Source organism: Rhipicephalus sanguineus, chromosome 5, assembly GCF_013339695.2.
Source record: "Rhipicephalus sanguineus isolate Rsan-2018 chromosome 5, BIME_Rsan_1.4, whole genome shotgun sequence".
Lineage (NCBI taxonomy): Eukaryota > Metazoa > Arthropoda > Arachnida > Ixodida > Ixodidae > Rhipicephalus > Rhipicephalus sanguineus.
The window spans coordinates 3,355,170-3,374,649 of record NC_051180.1 but is presented as its reverse complement, the minus strand read 5'-3'; the positions used below and the strand labels follow the sequence as shown (position 1 = coordinate 3,374,649).

Genomic DNA, 19,480 nt, shown 5'->3' with positions numbered 1-19,480 from the left:
CATCTTAATGTGTGAAGCAGCGCACAAAAACAGGACATGAAAGGAGGAGTACATTTCAACAGGCCAACCACTGCACTTTCAATTAGCTTATTTTGAAGGAAAAAAAGGAGGGGGTAATACACATATGCACAAGTGCACAACATTCAAATTTTTTTAAGCAACGTTATGAGCAAAAGTCATTCTTGCATGTGGTGCACTTGTGGGTATGTATATACATATTTTTTAAAATAAACTAGTGGCAAGTGCAACAGTTGTCCTGTTGAATCATATTAATCCTCTTGTGTCTCTTTCTGTGCGCTGCTTTACATGTTCAGATGTTCTGTCACCAATTCACCCGACTTTCAACCTTACTGAACCTTGGAAAATGCTGCCTGCCATGAAAAGGCCCTTTTCAGGGCCACCCATGTGTTGTCCGGCTGGTTGCGAATGCTCCCAACTGTTACCCAGATAGCACTGATAGCCTCCTTGAAACTTGAGATGAGTTGTGCGCCGCACGTTGACTCTGCTAGCTGTATATTACTTTTGTATAATTAAGATTGTGCCGCAGGGTCTTTCAATTGAAAGTAATATATAGCATTACCTTGCATTAATTACCTTTCATAAATGCTAATCACTACTCGAACAAATCGACAACGTTTCTGTATTGCAGCAAATAAATGTAGAAATTGCATATGTCATCACACCTTTATTGCCCAAAAAATTGCATTTATTGCACATTCATCAAGCAAGTGACCTTCTATGCAGGACACTATCTCTGCAAGCTCAGATGTGCACGCGCAGGCCTTGCATTAATGGCTTTGCTATCTCGGCAGCCCTCTGTTCTATTGCTACCTGTGAATGTGCCAAGCAGATAGGTCTGAACGGCATCACAAGTAGCTAAACACATTTTAGAGCGCAATGAACTGGGCTAGTTGGTACTGCTTCATTATGTTACAGCGCGAGGAAAGAAGCCAAGGCACACAGTGCTGTGTCCCAGCTGTTTCCTCGTTCTGGGAGCGCTGTAACAATGAACATTTGAGAACATTCACTTGGAGCTCCTACCATCACATTTGGCTACATGCTCCAAGCCCAGCTCATCCAGACATGATTCAAGGCATCACAGTTGTGTTCGCATACATCATCTGTGTAGAGAACAAGTTAATTTGAATTGAAATGGCCATCCACCTGTTTTGCACAAGGCTACCAGGAAATCCATACTGATTTCTCAGAAAGGAAGACAAAAAATTTGTACTGTTCTTGGGCTCAAGCCTGGAACCAACACCTTTCCAGGGCTGTTTCTCTACAACTGAGATAGCCAGTAGGCTAGCAATGGGCCGTGTAAGGGCCAATTAGTTGAAAAGTCAAAGCACAGAGAATGTGGCAAATGGGTCCTGTGGAAACATGCAGCAGCTTTTCGCAGCAGATTCTGCTTTAATATGTATTTATGAAAATCAAACTTGAAAGAAAAAACATGTCCTGTTGTGTGTGTTCCTATTTTTTGTCGTCTTTTTTTCGCGCTGCTTCTAGTTATCGCATCATGAACCGACTCGCCCAAACCTACAAGTTGTTGCTAAAAAACATTACTTGCAGCTGGCTATAAAATACTTATACCTACTGTGCTTTCCACAGAACTCATTTGTCATATTCAGTGTCCATGCGCTTCAAATTGAATTCGCCCTCGCACTTTGATTACTAGCATACTGGTTAGCTTAAATGGTAGAGCGACTACCCCGAAAAAAAGTCGTTCTCGGGTTCAAACTGTGGACCATGCAAATTTTTCGCCAACTAAAATGCTGTTCTTTATGAGGAATCCATATGAATTTTATCGCAGCTTTGTGCAACAAACGGCAGTGGATGGCCATTTTTACATTCATAACCCTTTCTACGTTCTGCAAAACTCCGCTGTTATAAATGAGTCATTTTCTAGCAGCCAACAGCACATCATAGTATTTGTAGATCTGGAGTGCTTCCCAACACGGCCAACTGAGAATGGCACAGTTGCATTGTGGGGCAAAAGTATATGGACAGTTTGTGCCACTGAGCAAGCTTATGTTATGAGGCCCAGCAGCACATAGTGCTGGCATTGTTGACATAGTTCCTTGAAAGGCAGTGGGGGTTAACATCGGCTGAAGTTGAGGCATCTCCGTTGTAGTGCACACAAAACGGGTGCGGATAGTTCATGCTACTGAGAGAAAGCAGCGGAAGACATGGCAGCAACACACAATGCCGTTTATGAGTTTGCAAGGCAGGCCAACTGCACCAAGGCGGATGAACTGCAGACAAGCGAGCCACATGGTGTTTCTAAGTGTCAGGCTGTACGTCACGAAAACTGAGCTGAAGAAAGTGAGCCCATAGTGTGCACTGTAGGTGACCGCATTTATTTGTATATCACATGGCAAATAAGCTGATTGGTAGAAACTGAGTGAGAAGAGTTTAGCAAGAGTTTCATGCCACGTCTTGAATGTGCTTGAAAAAGTGCGCGAGCCAACATGGTAATCGGCTGCCATCGAACAATGTATCTAGTTATTCTTTTCTAGTAAGACCTGTATATCCAAAAGTTGGCCTCCCAGATAAATATCTATGTGGTGGACCTCAAGGTCCGCCGGCTACCAGACTGTCGTTTAGAAGAATAGACGGCACGTGCGAACGAACACTTTAATGGAACATGAAGAAAAGATGAAAAGATGGCTTCGTGCCCTCGAGCGAGCCGCAGCTCGTTAGGAGCAATCACGATGATGATAAACGTTCATCTGCTAGGTTGGTGAAGACGAAGTTACACCATCTTGCCGCGCCCAACAGATGGCGTCACTCGACTTCCAGGGGGTGGAGCATTTGAACAGGGCGGTTGACTATGGCTTCGCCCGGCAGACGAACAGAACAGGAGCAGACTATTTACACACTTGTCTGCCCTTGTCGAGATGAACTTAACCTGGGTCATCATATGAATAGGCCCTCTTTCTTGAAGGCACGTCAGGTTGTCGACGAGGTGTCCTTAGTCTGAGATGTAGCGGGGATAATTCAGTCTCTTGAAGTTCAATCAAAAGCCTCTGTGATGAAGTCGGCTCTCTTGTCAGCTTTCTCTTGCATCTCATTAAGCACGAGGTGAATCGTAGAACATTCATACGAGAACTGAACCACTCCGCGTCAATTTTTCGTTTCAATGGTGTTTTCGTGCTGACAGCATGAGAAAACGTCGTGGCGGCACATTCTGGTTGTCCTACTCGTGCGTCTTGACCGACGTCTTCTGGCCACCTTGAAGAATCCCACATCCTTTTTGGTTCATGCCACCACATTCTTCTTCTCTGCTGATATGTCTCTTGTCTGTAAGTCTGTCGGATTTTCTTCGCCTCGGTGGAAGCGCCGCGCGAAGGCTCCGTTGGCTTGTGGATTTTGGCCACCCGGTTCCCGACGAAGGCCTTTCTTGTTCAATGCTCGAGGTGTCCTGTAGGCGTGGAATCTGTCACATACGAATGATCTTGTTCTTATTTTCCAAGTGACGGCGGTCGTTGTCAAACCTTCGCATCAAACTTCTAAGGCGTCGACAATTATAGGGCTGACGCGCTGGAGTTTTGAGTACTGTGGCGGAGCCTGGTGGCGTGCGCCGGAGTTGCTTGGGTAGTCAAAGATGGACGCCGACCGGCGAGTTACGCAGTTCTCAGTTGCTTTAAGCGTTTTACTTAATTTTGCGCCTAGTTTTCAGGCTCAAAAAGTGCTTAAAACGTACGCAGGAACTTGTCCGCTATGCCTGCAGAGTCTGACATGTTTGACGAGCGATCCCTGCTTCAACAAACCGTGCCGAAAGCAGGTGGTCTGGGCGACGGCTCTGAGCAGCGCGCGGTCCCGAAGCGCGGTCGCCGCCGTTATTGTTGCGTGGTTAATTGCCTCGAACATGGGGGTAAGGATCCTAATGTGCGGTTTTACTGGTTCCCCTGAAATCCGTACGAAGTGGAGCGACGGAACCGCTGGATACGTGCCGTCCGACGCGTGAAGTGAGTACGCGAGCAAAACGTGGTTTGCAGCGTAACGTGCTGATTACTTTTCGTACGCGCGTGCACTCGTTTATATATGTATATATTCCCTGTGTGCAGTCCAGACGGCACGCCGCGGCTGCCGACGGCGATCACGAGGATATGCAGCCGGCATTTCGTGCGAAACGAGAAAAACGATGCCATGAGTCACCCTGCGTATGTGCCTACGATTTTTCCGGCAGCTTACAGCCGGCTGCTTCTAGCGGCCTGCTGTAAACATTGCGCGCCGTCGCTTCTCGACCGCCACCGCACGCTGACAGAATTTGACGAATTCCCTAGAAGCAAATGTTGAAAATTACGACCGTGCATGGAGAAAAAGTGTGTTTGCGACTGAATGCGGCAGAAAACGGCACACGACGCGAATGCGCTCATTCGGGCCGCCGACGGCTAGCCTTCGTCCTGCACCTTTCTTGATTCCGTTTCGTCGTGTAATGCAAATCATGTCGGCTTTATTAACAGCAGTCTTTTCGTTTATGCACTGTCGTTAATCGCGCGAGCATTCCTCGTAAAATTTAACTCGAGTTCAACGTCGTATGAGATTCGCTGCACTTGCGAGTTGCAGCGCGCCGAAATGGTTCCTTCAATCTCCTGCACGTCGTAAACATACTTGACGTTGACGAGCTTCTTGCGTTTACGCAGATTGCTTGGCCTGAAGAACTCAGCCACGCCAAAAACTGGCCGAGATCCAAAGCGCAGCACAACCGACAGCGGCGGCTCCATTGCGCATCTGAGCTTAGTGCTGCATGCGGCCGCCTGTCTGACTACTCGAAACCAAAGAACTTGTCGTAGGGGGCGCTTTTTAGCACCGTTTTCGCAGCGCCGCCTGGGCAGCCAGTCAGGCCTATAGCAGCCGTCCTCTTTCGTCTGATTTATAGTGAACTGTTGTAGCCTCATTTCGTTGTCCAACGCAGTTTCTTCATCATCTCCACCGAGTAAACTTTCCGGATCCCAAATATCTGTGAGAGCGTCAGAACAGTCCTCTTCTACGCATGTCCGAAGTACAATGACTGTGGAACAGTGAGTGCTGTTGCTTGGGAAAGGAATTGGCCCTTGCACAGTCCATCCTAGTTTAGTCTGCACAGCTTTTAGTTTCTTCCATTTGTTGCACACGGTTTTCACGTCGCCAGTCACAAAATTCCAGTAGTAGTCGGAGCCTATTAGTAGCGCAACGGAATTTCCGTTGTCTCCCTCTAGACAAAGTGCTCGTGTATCCATTCCAATTTCTTCCATTTTCTTTATAACTTGTTCGCCTGGAATCGGGATGTGCTTGCTACATATGTTCTCTACTTCTAAAGCGTCGATTATAATCGGTTCCTTCTTGGCTTCTTCGAAAATGCTGACACGGACTCTTCTCATTGTTTTCTGCGTCTTGTGACCTCCGAAAACTCCAACTGTCACCGTTTCTTCTTGCAACAGCTGGCAGCCAAGTTGGCGAGATGCTTCGATGGTGATGAAGCTCCGCTGACTCCCTCCGTCGAAGAGTACCCTGTAGTACCTTGAAGACATCGTGCCTCCTATCTTGGCTGTCAAGGACTGTAATAATATAACAGGGCTCGCTTGTTCCGAGAGGAGATTGACTGCTGTCGCAGAAGAGTCGTTTGCCTTCTTCCGGAAGTCCGGGTCACACATGGATGTTACATGTGCTCGAGAGCATCTGTTGCATTTTTGTCGTCCCCTGCAGTCTCTTGCCATGTGACCTTGCTTGAGACAACGAAAGCATCGCCCGGCCTTGGCGAGAATCTAGCTTCTTGACTGCCAAATTCGTTTCGTCGTCGCAGACTTCGGCACGATGCTTCGTCGACTTACAAAATAGACATGTATCAGGCTTCCCCAGCACACTTTGCAGAGACGTTGCTGAGGACATGGTACGGTGCCCAACTCGTCGCGGCATCTCTCCAGTTGGATTACGGATTTCAGGTCTTCTTGGGGACGCACACGCCGCCAGAGTTTCTCTGCAATGAAGCTGATGTTCGAGGAAGTTCAGATCTTGCAGCTCTTTCTCGATTTCGGTCGTTCTGTCCTGTGGGTACCTTTGCGCTTGCATCGTTGATACCGCAGTTGTCGCCGGCTTGTGAAGTTCATGATACCTGAGTACCAAGTCGGATGGTATGACTCGCAAGAGAATGTCCCGTAGCATGGAGCAGTATGTATTGGGGCTTGTTCCGAGCGCTTTGAGACTCCTCACATGTACTTGTACTTTGTCGTAGAGGTCTCGAAGTTCGGTGGTGCTAGAAGACGACAAGACTGGCCTGAGATCTAAGAGGCTTCGAATATGTTCCTGAACGATAATCCTCTCGTCCCCGAAGCGTTTCTTGAGGATATCTATCACGTCTTCATAGCACTCCCCCGTTGCCTGGAGTCCGCAAATGGCTGCAGCGGCAGTTCAAGTGACAAGCGTGCTCAAGTAGTTGAATTTCTCGGCAGCGCTGAGGTCGTCGTTGTTGTGCACTGCCGTCGAGAACTGCATGCAAAATCGATGCCATTTTTGTCGGTTGTCGTCGAATTTCTGCAGTTCTAGTTGCGGCAGTCTCGACCTGAAACTGACGGAAGCTTGGCTCGTCGTCGTCAAAGCTTGGCTCGTCGTCGGGCGCGAGGCTTGAGACGCCTGGTTGTCCAGAATCGAAAAGCGAAGCTTTGCCGTTAATGTGACAATCTTGTCGCCATATTTGCTCGCGTCTGTAATCTCTGCCTCGATCAGCTCGTCAGGCGTCTCGTCTATTAGGCTTTCATCAATCTTCGTTATCTGTGCGTAGATCGCGTTGATTCGGTCAATTGAAACGCTGACCTGTGATGATGACAGCTCTGCTTCTCGTAGGAGGCCTTCCGCTTCTTGGACGATGCCATCCAGTTGCGAGCGCAAGCACTTGCGTCGTCGGAGTAGCCGTTCCATGGGTCAGACGGCAGCCGGGAACTCTTCGCCAAAGGCTCAGGGGTCGCAACGCGACACCTTGAATCGATGAGGCGTTGTTCGGAAGATCCCGCTGGGTTTCGGCACCATGTGGTGGACCTCAAGGTCCGCCGGCTACCAGACTGTCGTTTAGAAGAATAGACGGCACGTCCGAACGAACACTTTAATGGAACATGAAGAAAAGATGAAAAGATGGCTTCGTGCCCTCGAGCGAGCCGCAGCTCGTGAGGAGCAATCACGATGATGATAAACGATCATCTGCTAGGTTGGTGAAGACGAAGTTACAACAATGTATTATGGGTGTCATACTGTCAATTTTGATCACGATAGGACCTGACTGGGTAGAATTTCTCTACTGTGATTATTTACTGTATGCAAGTTGCAGAAACGAGTCAATCACTGTTGAGAAATTTGATCCCGATTGGGCTTAATTGCGATCAGCAGTGCACCATGTGACAACGGTATCATCCGAGTTAGTTTCTAAGTATGGTCTACATCCAAGCCGTGGATGGATCAACCTGTAAACCTAAAGCGGCGGCACTTACGACTGCAGCTTCGCAATGTCGTACTCTGTCTTGCTGCAGCTTTTAGCACACCATTCTTTCTACGACTGTTTGAGACGCTTTGTATACAACTGTCTACATCACATGTTTTTGCTAGTCGTGTTGACTAGTGGCTAAGAAAGAACAAGATACATTTAAGAGTGGATAAATTGAACCTCCTGTGTAATAGATCTGTTTTCAACTTCATTTTGCAGTGTGCTGTTGAATATAGTCAATTAGCAGAAGGCACTACCATGTTCGATGTTCCGGTTTCTCCAAGTCACCTAAAAAGTATAATTTATCTTTGCTCAAAATGATCATAACCAAAAAAGAAAATTTAGCACTATATTTCTAGCCTTAGATTTGATTCTATTTTTGCAAAAAGCAGAACATGAACGAATTCAGGTTCAATGCAATTGCAGTTTAATCAAGATTAGTTACTATAAAGCACATACATGACAATATTTTTGTTGCAACGTCGAGTCCCTGACGAATTACAGGCAGTTCTTCATAGATCGCGTCTGAAAGGGTTAATGTAGTCGAATGAAAGCTCGCACTTGAATCGAAAGTTCAACCCGACTTGCAGCTCGGTTGTAGCAAGTTCTACTGTGCATTTAGTTCTGATTTTTCTCTTTTTTTTGCACGAAGTTATACAGAACACACCTTCAACTGGTGCGCTGCTGGCAGGCACTGATTAGAATTACTGCATATTCTACCTTTCGGTAGCGTAGGCAGTAGCTCTAGCACTGATAACAAGAAATCAGCGTCTTTAGGTCAATGGTGCTTGAACTCTTCCAAAAACACCCCCTTTCGTGAAAACGAGCAAGTGTAGCGCAAGAATTTTCAAAAGCTTTACGTTGCGAGGGGTGTTGGACGTGAACAATTCTGTCTTATCAATAATGCAATGTCCTGATGCACTGACAGCGTAGAGGTCATCAAAAGGAAGCTATCGCTTCCATTATAGCACTAAAAGCGCCTTCAAAGCAAAGCTGTCAAATTTAAATCACGGTTTACATGTATGTACAAAAAATAGGGGGGGGGGGCAGTCATCGACGCCCATTAGCAAAGCAATATTTGTTCGCGGCAATACCTCGAACATCTGAATTTGCTGCACAGCTTTAGCTTATATTTTGTGTGGTGCCCGCACGTTCACGATCGTGTCCCGATCATCGGAAATGAATTTTCAGAGCTCGACTGGCTCGACACCACATCTAGCGCAAGTGAACGATCAAAGAGCTCGATACCTATCGAAAGCGCAGAGCGTGACACTCATACAAAGCACAATGTTGAATTGGAAGTTGCTTCGTAACGTGTATCTTACCAATGACCTCACCTGCTGTGGTGGGCGAGCGGAGTCGAGTACGAATATCCACGGGTGAAAAAGGCACCACACCTTCACGTGTGAGAAGACATACCCTAAACTCGATAGCGAGCGTTAATGTTAACATTACCGCGTACAAGAAACTAGCGAAAGAACAATTTACATCGCGCAAACGCTGCAAATAAACAATCCGCCATTGCAGGCGATGTCGATGTTGATCGAGCTCTCCTCTGTAATAAAGCCACAAAACGTGTGCAAATACCGCTGCAATAATAATAATAATAATAATAATAATAATAATAATAATAATAATAATAATAATAATAATAATAATAATAATAATCTAAGCATTCAGAAAGAAAGAAACAGATCTAAATCAATTCTGACTCTGTCCTCGTGGCTTGAAATGAAACTGCATTGCGTCACTGTAATGAATGTAGTGCAGAAACCGCGTGCACAAGTATGTATTATCAACACAGGAAGACACAACCAGGTTAAGCTTTGACAATAAGGCTTTATTAAAATGCTGGTTTGGGTACTCCATAGCTTTGTGAAATCAATGTCATTTAACACCTCTCCAATCAGTAATACAATATCTGAAATGAGAAATCATAAGTGAGAAATTGGCAGGTCAGCACATTCACCAAACGAACACTTTGCATTCCAGTCAATTATTAATCACAGCAGCAGTTGTGTCAGATAGAGCAGATGAGACATACGAGTGACCTAAATTTTATATTTAGTGGGAACCTCAGTCCAGTGCCAACATCAACGCATAGTACTTTTCATATTTGTTGAGGCATGTGGTCATCATTGGTAATAATAATAATTTTGGGGGTTTTCCGTGCCAAAACCACGATATGATGAGGCACGCTGTAGTGGAGGGCTCCGCAAATTTTGACCATCTGGTGTTCTTTAACGTGCACTGACATCGTACGTACACGGGCTTCTACCATTTCGCCTCCATCGAAATGTGACCGCCGCGGCCGAGATCGATCCATGACTTTTGGCACAGCACTGTTGTGGCCGCCTCCAGCTTTGCAATGCTTTGCACTATGTGCAATGCCCGACTCGTTTCAGTTACGGTTTCAGGTAGGCTCTCATAGTCGTTATTGTCACTGCTTGACAATGCGTTAGCAATGACCACACAGTGAATGTGCTTGCACACTGTGAAGTATCAGGTGCGCATAGCAAAGTTCACATGTAAGTATGCACACACACTGCACATTCATTGCATCTCAAGGGACAGCAAGCAGCATCCCCGACTTTTGTCACTGTATAAGAGCGCCCTTGAGTAGACTGAGATGGCACAGTCCACGTGCCGTCTTCGTTTAATTTGGCACAACCTGCCATTTCAGTGCCAGATCTGTGGTACCTTTCAATTGCACTCAACTTCTTGCCCTTTGCTCCTTTGGTCATCTGGATTGCCCTCTTCATCAAAAAAATGATATGTCAAGTCCATGAGGGCAGAAATTAGTTTATCAACACGCTTATTCTTCTTTCCCTCCAGCATGTTGTGCTTCAACGTCCTGTGCATGCTCTCAAGGTGCATGTTGGTGTTGATACCTACCCTCGTCCTAAAGCAGTAGGCCCACTCCTGAGGTCTAACTGCATAGTTGTCCTTGAAGTACTTCAGAAAATCCCTCAGTTTTCCTTCCTCAGTGTCAAGGAACTCTAAAAGGAGTCGCACGTTGTGGTACACGTCTGGCCTCAGTTGTTTTTCTTCATACTCATGTATCTTCTTCTGCCAATTCCTATCCACATGCCAGGCGCAGAGAAGTTTCTGCTGAGGGACAACCATAACTGACGACCATGCCTTGTAAAATTGTGCGGCGTCATCAGACATAAATGTCTTAGCAGCCACTTTTTTGTTGATGGCACACTCAAGAGACCTGAAAAAAGCTGCCAAGTTTTCCTCATTAATCCTGTTGCAGATGAAATAGGTTATAGGTATACCTGATCCCACTTCATCTAGCACTAGAAGAGTGGTCAGCTCAAACTGGTACCCTGTAGTTCCATGTGTTGAGTCAAGACACACAGTGCCCGTGCCCAATTCTTCTAACAGCTCTTTTTGTGGCTCTGTCATCAAAGGAAGGGCAAAATCTGTTGCACCAAAAGTACCATTTGGGTCCACTGCACCCTGTGCCTTATACAGGCGGACAAGCGTTTCATCTTTGTCTCGCATTGCTTGCACCCACATATCTACGCTAACAGCATCATTAGGGTGACACTGTTCAGGAGCAGCAATGTGAAACTGCCGCTTGATGTTATGCAGAGTTACGCGCTCTGCCAAATGTACTGGGCTTAGCTTGCTAGCAACAGATGTTCTTATATTTTTCAATACGGTTTTCATGGGCACACCGCGCTCCAGGTGCTCCGCTATGTTGGCCTTTACTTCGTCAGTCATTTTCAAGTGCTGAATTTCTGCTTGATGGCCGTAGTGCTTCCTTTGGTACCTAACATTTATGGCGATATCTTCAGCTGCTGGACTCTGAGTGTTCTCCTGCTTCGTCACAGTAAGAAATGAAAGACATATCTTATCGGACTTGCAGGTCCCCTGACTTTTCTCTCGACGTTTACCATGACCTTCTTTTGGTCTAGCCACTCCTGATCTATTACAGTTGTAGTGGGTCCTTGTTTAACAACTGGCTAATTTTTTGGGAGCCGTGCGACTTACAAACCAACAGTTTTCGTTGGCCTCTTCCTGAGCTTTCCATTCACTGAATTCTGTAATACAAATAAAACACAGTATTACAGAGAAAAATTAAACCAAAGTAATGGAAATGAGTTTTGCGGAATCCTGCAAGGTGGCGGGAGGGGGTTCAAGAAAAGGAAAACAGACAACCACCCATTTTTAGCACAAAGCCACAAGGAAATCTACGCGGATTTTTCAGAAAGAAAGCCTCTTAGTTGCCAAAAAAATTGATCCTGGTCCGTGCTTTACTTTGTGTCCCTGAGCATCGAGTTGTCAATGAATTCATTTTCACGCTGCCATCTGCTAGCTTCCTAGTTAGCGCATATGATAGAGTGACCGCTCTGGAAAGGCATTGGTCCCGAGTTCCAACTCGGACCAAGACAAATTTTTTGGCAACTAAGAGGCTTTCTTTCTGAGAAATCCGTATGAATTTCCTCGCGGCCGTCTCCCTAGTTTGACACACCAAAATTAGTATTGCAGGACGCGATTGTATGACGAACATAAACTACAGGCGTTAACGTGAAAATAGTGATATGGATGTCATGACATAAGTGCGTGACGAACATAATGACAGGTCATGCATTGTACGTACTAGAGTATACGTTTGGCTAGAATGGTATTAACAGATTGTACACTCATGCGTGCATGACAAAGAAACTAAATGCCATGACATGGATGACTTCATTTGCCCAAAGATATACAAGGCGATGTATACATCCCTTTGCTGGCTGCTTCGCATTACATCAATTCCTACAGCGCATGGGATCTGCCGGAATTATTCTGTTAATAGCGCATCCATGAGCTCGGTCAGCAACTTCTCTGGTATGGTATTAAAGGGACCCTACGATACAAATTAAGCGGGTAGTTTTCACCACTTCCTGTCGAACTGTGGATTGCACAGATATCGTTGCGCGAGTGGCAACACCAAAAACAAAGCAGTTATAGTTTTATTTCAACGGAGAAACCATACTGTTATCGAAATAGAGCGACACACAGTGGCTATATTCATGATCGGAAGTGACGACACTGTCTGTGCGTTTTGATTGGTTCAACGTAATAAGTCTTATGTAATATTCATAAGGTTCCAGATAGGCCGCACAATTGTGCATGAAAAATTAAAAAGCATTCCTTAACTTCATCGAATACAAAAGGAGTTGTACTTTTAAATACTAACTTGAAAACAATTAAAAAATGATGCTACGAGTGCTGCACAACAGCCACCGCGAGGCGAGTCTTCTGGTTTGCCTCTGTAAGAGACACTGACGTCAGCGGGAGAGTGAAATGCGAGATGGAACGTATCTTGTCGTCGTATGCTCGAGTTTCGAGCTTTGAGGACTAATAACTTCGCTTTTAGTGTAACAATCTCCATCATTCTTTTTGAGTTCATCTGGGCTTATAATACTACACGCATTCCAGTCTTAAAAAAGGCAGTTGCAAAAGTGTCGCAGGGCCCTTTTAAGCATTTTTTTTCTCTTAGTTGCCCTGTTTCCATGGGCATGTTAACTCCTGTAATCTTCGGCGAGTAAAAAAGCTTGAGGAACAAAGGAAAAGTTTCTTTCATGCTCATGTTCTGAAGCACTCGATGTTACCGCGTGATGAGCGAAGGAATTACATATATGGTGTGTTTCAGCTGCAATAAATGTTAGTTGGAAGCAGCACTCTGTGTGTCGTTTTCACTGTCCCGGTCTGGTGTGCTCACCTGTTTCAATACATCATAAGTCCATCGGATATATTTGCTCTGCATTTTTTTTAAGTAGTGGAGACAGGTATGTGATAAGTTCTTCGCAGAATTTTTTACTTCTTCAAATATAACGCTATTATATCTCCAGTTAACATGCAGAAGGTACAGCTGGACCCACAAATTGGTTAAAAAGAGATTAAGTGCACCATACTATAATTCGAACTGCGCTCGAGCTTATTAAATATTTGACTCAAATGACCGATTAATATTACATTGCGTTAAAGAGACAAGCGCATTTTTCCTTTGCTTGGCTGCTTAAGCCTGTCTATTGTTCCCCGCACGAATACTTCATAAAAACACGGTTGATCCCTCCATCATAGGAATCGGAATAACACGAAAGTAAAGCGTGCCCTTACAGAAGTAACTGAATGCTTACTGTGCATTGATATAAGAGAGTTTGCACAATGTATATTGATGTCTGGCAGCTAATGGCGCCGTTTAACGTGTATGCACCCACTTTGATGATTGGTGGTACATCTCCATGTCGACGACTAACGTTTATGTTAAATGATTAAACAAAACCCTTGTGGTAGTTGTAGTAGTTAACGGTGAAAGCGTAATCAGAGAACGAGGTGTGATAGCCAGAACGGCGTCGCATATTGGACGCAGAGCTTGTTCGCCATCCCGCGGCCTGTTAAAATGTGATTGAACACCCACGGCCGGACTAGAGGGAAACGCAAAGCGCGTCGTGTCGCCCCGGTAGCCCAGCCGCGATTTTTCCCGGGGCGAGCGCGACAACGGGGAACGCGGGGTTACAGCCAGATGAGGCAGGCGCGCGTCGCAGAGCTATTTTTTGTTTGTATTAGCGTGATGCTGAGCGAGGCCGACGCTTTTACGACGCTTGTAGAGTCACTGTATATGCTACCTTTAGGTAGCAGAGTTGCGCATAGGTCCGGCTAGCAACCACAGCTATGCGGTGAAGTCGCACTCCGTTTTTGCAGGCGACATGCCTACAGTGTCGCTGATAAACATCTTTGGCATGTCGAAGGCCGGCGATAAACATTGGCTGTCGATGACGAGTGTTAATTCAATTCGCTGCAGCGGCGGCGTCGAGAAATACAAAAATTGGCCCGAGCGTCAGCTCCTCCGCAATGCATGGTTGCTAGCGGCTCTGGAAAACAGATGCGCAACTCTGCTATCTAAAGGTAGCATATACAGTAACTCTAGACGCTTGGGCAAAGGTCGCCACCTCGCGGTGTGTTAAGGCATTGACAAAATTCAAGTTCTATTGAAAACGCGCCGAATGGGACGGACGTGTAACGCGTTGCAGGTGTCGCGGAGGCCACAGCAATGACGAATTACTTTACCTTACCCCTCCCAGAGGGCGACACCACCCAGCCGACCGGGAGAGTGGTAGATATAAAAGGCGCGTTCGTAAAGGCTCCAGAGTCTGTGACCGTGGCGCAGTGGATAGCGTGCTTGGCATCTGTTGTTGCGGGCCGAACGGTCGTGGGTTCGATGCCCGTTGACGGTACCTTTTTTCTTTGCCTTCTGATTGCGTATATTTTTTCGGTGTCATTTTCGTGACGGAAATACGTCACTAAAGTCTTGGTGGACCGACCCCGGCATGAAACACTTTCGTGTTAAAAACGTTATTTCCTCGTTGCCTTGACGCAAAATCACCGGTGAAGTATGGCGCACCACAAGCGCTCAATCAAGCCTCAATCAATGCTTTCAAACATTTGCCAGAATTACGCCATGGAATTGACGATACCACTCACAAGAGCACGTGCGTCCTGCCCAACACCAGAAAGGCATGTGAGCTTAGAGAGAAAAACAATAAGCAACGCAAGCCGCAGTACTTCCAGTGGGATCGCGAGCGGCAATTAGCCCTTCTGTGCGTTCTTTTATTTTCCACGTGACAAACACATGAAAATTACCTAGCTGGCTCAGTTAATACACGTGCAAGCGATCATGTGCTGTACAGCCGCACCACAAAAGACTATAATAATGTACTAACATTGCTTTTCCTAACAACTATCAACTGATAACAGCATGCATGGGTCACTCACCTTTATCGTTGAGGAACGTGCGCTGCACGTACTCGGCGGCGAATTCGTGCGTTGCGATATGGTGCTCCACATACTCTTCCAGTGAAGACAGGCCAACGCCACAAACGTCGCATTTCATGCGCTTATTGATTTCTGGGCCTACTTTATGGACGTCCCTGACATGCCGAAGCATGTTTTTCCTCTTGGTGAACAACATACTGCAAACCTCGCAACGACGGCTTTCGTCGTCAGTGACAGCTCGATCACAGTTGACCTGCGCGATTCCGAAGCGGAGTGAGCAAGAACGGACATAGCTGCGAGCACCTGTATTTGTAGATTTTCGTGCGGCATTGTATTCCAATTACCCACGGCATGCCGTCGTTGCCCCGTGAGTAGCGAAGATGACACTAGGGACGAAATTCATAAAGCACGTGACATACTAGGCACTCCGTGGCGACACGGGGAAAAGTCAAAACTAACTTAGGTAAAAAAAGTCTTCAAGTTACGTCACACGTGAGTGACGTAGCAGTGACGTCATCTATTGTTCGCGACAGAGCCGAGACTCCGGCGAAAAGCATGTTTTTTCTCCGGCCGTCCCAATCGCACGGAGAGAGCGTATTTCCCGAGGTGGGAGTGGCGCGCTCTTTTCTCCGCACCGCGGCGCACTTGGGATCGGATCGAGGCACTCTACGGATAGGTAGAGTTACTGTATACGCTACATATACAGTAACTCTACGGATAGAGTTACAGTATAGGTAGCATATACAGTAACTCTAGGATCAGAAAAGCTGCCACGCTGTTGGCGCAGCTTGCATGTGGCGAGGGAAAAAAAATGGTTTTGCGCTTTTATTAACCTTGCGCTCATTTGGAGATGTCTGGTCAAGGTGTACGAGAGGCCAAGTCAATGCCGGGGCCTATCATTCTCAAATGGGCTTTTTTTCTGTAGATTTGCGCCGCCTTTATTAGAGCACTTAGAAAAGCGATGCCTCTGCAAGAGATCCGCATGTGCTAGAAACTTACTATACTTCGACATTTGCGGGCTGTATAGTATGAGGGCGCTAGCGAAGGAGAAGGGAAAAAAAAGAACGATGATGAGGCTGGGCGTGATGACGCCCGGGGCTCGTGCTCACCCTGCCGCTAAATACGGATCAGTCGTTGCCGGGCCTTCGTAAATTAAACGCGTTTTTCTTGTCGCCTACGTGTTCTCTGAGGGCTTCGGCCGACCCCTGGCCCCGAGCCCACAATAGATATGTTGATATTGTTGTAAGCTAGATTTGAGGCCTGCGACGGAAGCAGTCCGTTTGGAAGCAGTATCGCAAAAAGCAGGTATCGGTGCTTGCTTCCTTTGTGCATTTTTTCCTTCGGTTTAACAACATATAGCGAAATGAAAACACACGTACAGCAGCACTCAAATTTTCCATTAGGAACACTTTGTTTATATTTCCTTTATTAACAACTTGCAGGCACTTCCTTCTATACGGAAACTTTAAAGGCATTATATAACAGGTGCAGAGGGGTACGCTGCAGTATGCCATATTCCTGAAATTAAAGAGAAGACACAGGACCTCACAGCATTTTCTCAACAACGACAACAAAAAAAGTCAGCACTGACAGAGTTTCAGTTATATAGCCGTAAGTAGTCTGCAACTTCAATTAATAAATCACTGCTATTGAATCAAACATTCATTTCCACTTCCACGCGAAAATTTTGTCTTCTTTACGCAGAACGCCAGCGACACAAGCACTCAAGATAAAAAACCACGAAAACGCCGCAGTATGAGCGCATTACAAAGAAATAAGGTCGAGCGTACGCTGGAGGGGAACGCTAACAGGGAACCCAAGCTCAAGTTTGCGGCGCGACGACAGCGCCGCGCCAGCCGCGCTGCGGCTCTGTCGGAAAGCTCTGAACCTTCTGCGCGGCCGACTCAGCCCCTTTCACGGTAGCGGTAGCGCACGTGCGCACGCGTTCTTCTCTCGGTGCGGGTAACTGGGAGGCCGTCAGCTGGGTACGTTGAACCGAGAGGCTTGCTGTGCGAAGCTGCGCATTTCCACGATGGCAGAAGCGACCCCGCGGACGCGCAAGCCTGGTCCGAAGTATTGCGGTTTAGTGGCCAGCCACAACAGTGCAGACAAGGCACACGATTCACGTGTTAAACTGTATCGGTTCCCGGGCGTGTCGCACGGGAAAGAAAGGCGGCAAGCGTGGATAGCTGACAGCGCTGTCTCGCCTTCTATTTTGGCTGTCGGAGTTCATCGCTTTCGTTCGTTCCGACTACCTGAATCGGTAAGTAACGGGGCGCATGCGCGCTGCGACTACAGTAATGATTACTCGCTGTCTTCTCGCATTGTTAAAGTCCAGTTACGGTTGTAGGTGAAGCAACTTTGTGTTTTGATTCCCCATGCTCGTGAGACCTACCCGTCGTTGTTGAACGTTCACATTCGCGTTATACCGTTAGCGTTGCGCGGTTGGTTGAATTCAACTGAACTCCACACATTGTCAGAAGTTCGGCGCCTGCATTTCACGCGTCGGGAAGGCTGCTTTATCCCGCCGGAACGGACGTCTGTGCATTTTCAGCAAGCTTTGACATCGTTCTGCAAGTTTGCTTCGTTTTTGTCACTTTATTGGGGTGATATATATTTAAGCCGCTAAATATAACTGGCACTTAATACATGCTTTGCAATTGCAACCTTGAAGTAACTACCTTCTGACTTTGTGCGATTTTCTAGCCGCGTTCACGCAACAGGTTTTATACGCCTGTCAAGTCGATATCATAAAAAGAGACTGCAAGCATGACGCGAGAGCTGAAAAAATGGGGCGAGCAGTTCATTTTGCTTCACAGTGGTTAAAGCTCAGCTAGCTGCCTCGCGTCTTAATCGGCGGGTGATTCTCCAGCGGCACGGAGGACTTGACTCTAACCTTCTCAGGAAGCAGTGCCATGGCCGTATAATCTTTTTTTCGCACGCCGCAAACGTTTGTTCACGAAAGTACACGGCTGCTACTGTAAGCATGCCATATCAAAACAACAATCATAGGATTCGTAGTCCACGCCGTAGAACATCGATAGCGTGTACGGCTTCATTTCGGAGTGCATGTGGACCATTATTCATCTTTAACATGACAGAATGAGACTTACCTCGAGGTATACGTCCTACACGGTGTGATCGCGACTTGGGAAATGCATTTCGCTTTGAGTCGGGCGTGGTTGTAGTCGATCGTCTGCTCTTCACCGTTAACGTGATTGACGAGCCTTTCTCATTTTATCAAGTTCGCTTTTCGGAAGTGCCAGTCAAGCTTGAAAATCCTTTTGAAGCCGCACTGCAAGCGGTACATTGCGAGGCGCCGAAAGTGCACCGCGAGGGCTCTACACGTGCACAGAAGCGAGCAGCAACGCGGTGGAGAGAAGGGAAAACGCGCGCTGCTAACACCCCAGTTTCTCTTTTTCTGCCAGAGATGGCGCTGCCTGTCAAGAGCAGCAGCGCCGCTAAGCGTTGCTTGGGAAGCCTACTGAGCCGACCAAACTCGGCGCTCGGCATCAGTAATCTTCATGCTCTCTCCTCGCGATGTCGCCGGCGCCATCAAGTCTGGCGCGCTCGCATAGCGCACAGTGCTTCGCACTCGCCCACGAGGCTTCCCCAGTTTCCCTTTCCAACTACCTCCCGTTGCGCCGCAGGAGACAGAAAGGAGGTTGCAGGCGGTCGCCATACGCCTAGACCGTGGTCTAGACTGAAGGTCGCCGGTTCTGCGACGACCACGGACTGGTTACATGCGCGTTTTGTTCATTTATGATCGATTGATTGATTTGGATGCAGTCGAGAGCACAGTAAATGAACAGGATACTGATATTGCCATTGTGCTACCAAAACGTAGGCAAAATCCGGATGACGAAAAAGGAGGCGATGACAACTCAGGCACTTTCACTGTGAACGACGTGTGGAGTAAATGTAAGTCGGCTAATCGAAGCCTTCAACAATATTCCGGCAAAATTACTTATCATCTTACTTCAGTGACATCACCAGGACACTCTGTTATCTAGAGCGTAACCGTGCTTCGGTTGACCAACTCATAAATACCCGTACGCGAACGAATAGTAAAACGATGCGCCACGATAGTTGGGCAATATGATGCAACGACGAAAATTAGCCCAGTTTTCACCCATACACGCCTCCAGAAAGGAAGAATGCTAGAACGCCCCTGTATATTTCTCAAATCAAGGTATTTCGCGCCGAGACAAAATGGACCATGATGAAAAAAAGTAGCACTACCACAGATGAATT

The 19,480-nt window shown here is 46.8% G+C and overlaps 1 long non-coding RNA gene across 1 annotated transcript; it reads right to left on the bottom strand.

The window, feature by feature from the left end:
* Window positions 1-10,529: 10,529 nt before the first annotated feature.
* Window positions 10,530-15,779, bottom strand: LOC125758683 (uncharacterized). Its single transcript, XR_007416304.1, has 2 exons — window positions 15,227-15,779; window positions 10,530-11,505 (listed from the first exon to the last, which is right to left on the bottom strand). It is a non-coding gene; the product is annotated as an uncharacterized LOC125758683 (long non-coding RNA).
* Window positions 15,780-19,480: the final 3,701 nt, after the last annotated feature.